Source organism: Pogona vitticeps, chromosome 1 (assembly GCF_051106095.1).
Source record: "Pogona vitticeps strain Pit_001003342236 chromosome 1, PviZW2.1, whole genome shotgun sequence".
Lineage (NCBI taxonomy): Eukaryota > Metazoa > Chordata > Lepidosauria > Squamata > Agamidae > Pogona > Pogona vitticeps.
The window spans coordinates 319,859,415-319,861,304 of NC_135783.1; positions in this window are offsets into that span (position 1 = coordinate 319,859,415).

A 1,890-nucleotide genomic window follows, 5' to 3' on the forward strand; every position below is an offset into this window, starting at 1 on the left:
AAAGAAAGGCTTCTGTGATTTTTATAATGCCTTGTCTGATTGACAGGCCCGGAAATCTCAACATTGCCCACCATTTTGTGCCTTTAAAAAACACAATGCCTGATCACCGGCTCTAGAACATTGTATTTGCTTGGTATCCTATCCTGTGAGAGCAGCAGGGTATCCACCTTCAAATGAACCCTGTTTTAAAACTCAGCAGTCTTTGTCTCCACCCTTTCTTATATAATATTGCGGGCAACCATCTTTCGTCACCCAAACAAAGGTGCTGCACCTTTACTTTATCAGCTGAATAATGCACACACTTGGCAAATACAGTTAATCCTGTCACTGCATCATAACCACTAAAACCACATGGACAAAATCTTCAGGCCTGGAATTTCTGCCTGCCCTGCAGCTTTTTCTGCCAATAAAAAAAAAAGTGAATATGAGAGCGTATAAATCTTTGACTATGTATAGCACCACCCCCGCAGAGGGCAGGGGAGCCCAGCTGATTGTAATTCACCAGGGTTCCCACTAAAATAAATCGTTTATTCACCAAACGATGCTTTTTCTTTTCAGTGATCCATGCTGAAATTGCCACAGACGGCTTTATGTTGGAATAATGTTTTGAAGAGCTTCCACTGAATTCCCTCAGCACCCCCGCAAACCCCGGAAGGGTGAGGAGTTATGAGCCTTCTCCTTCTCTCCTCAAGAGATCATTTGTGGTCCCTGTCGGGCTTTTGCCTTTCATCCCCAGCTCCCAAGCCTTCCCGCCCCCTTCGCGGCTTGTTCCCTCCTTCCCTCCCTCTCCCCCAACTTTCTTTTGATTTCTCGGAAGAAATCCCGGCCTCTGGCCTCCTCCGGCTGCAGTGTTGTGATGTTGTTTTCCTCCCGTCGCTATGGCCAGGGATTTCCAGCAGGGAGAGAAAAAGGGCGGGAGAGACGGGAAAGGAGGCGTGGTTCCAGGCGCTCGGAAGGGAAGGCCAAAGGGGAGCCTCAGGGAGCCCGAGGGGGACGGAGGGGCCGAAGAAGGAAGGCCGGGAAGAGGCGGGCAAGTCGCTCCCCGTCACAGGCCAGGGTTGCCGCTCTCTTCGCCCCGACGCGGCTGCTCTGTTTTCAACACGTTTAACAACATCCACAGAGCAGGAATTCTGTTCCAAACAACTGCTGAGGGGAAGGGGAGGAGTAAAGCTTATCGAGACTAGAACTTAGGAAAGTTACTTTTTTGGACAGCTCCCATACTTCTCCATGGCTAATGACCATACCAAAAAAGTAAAATTTCCAGTCTCTGATCCAGAGACTATTGTAACACTATGTATTGAGGCAAACCATACTTTTCTAAAGAAAACTTTCAGCAAAATCCGATGCCTGTCTACTCAAAAGAAAGTCCGAATGAGCTGGACGAAACTTAAATCCAGGTCAGTGCATATAAGATTGCACAGGTTTAAACAACAATATTCCATCAAACTAGTTAAAAGACAGAGTTACTCATGTTATCCTTTTGCCTTTGAGCACCTTTACCTCCTGTCTGACAGCTTGGTATTTTGCATAACACATTTCACCGGATCTGTGGTTGAAACAAATACATTCTCTTAACTGATCAGCTTTTACTAATAACTGCTGTTCTCTATTTATTTGATTGAGGCCCAGTGTAGTAGAGCATAGACTGATCAAGACAAGGGGATCTGCATTCAAATCCCCATTCAGCTATGAACACTAATGGGGAGAGGATGGCACCAGCAAAACCATTCCTGAAATATCTCACATACCTTGGGTTACTGTAGGCGGCATGTAACATGATGTCACATAACACACACTCATTTGTTCATTTCTTTACCTCGATTTAATTTCTTCAAAAGTCCGATTGTTGTTCTCAAATTCAACACAGCACTCCCCAACTAGTCATGGGGA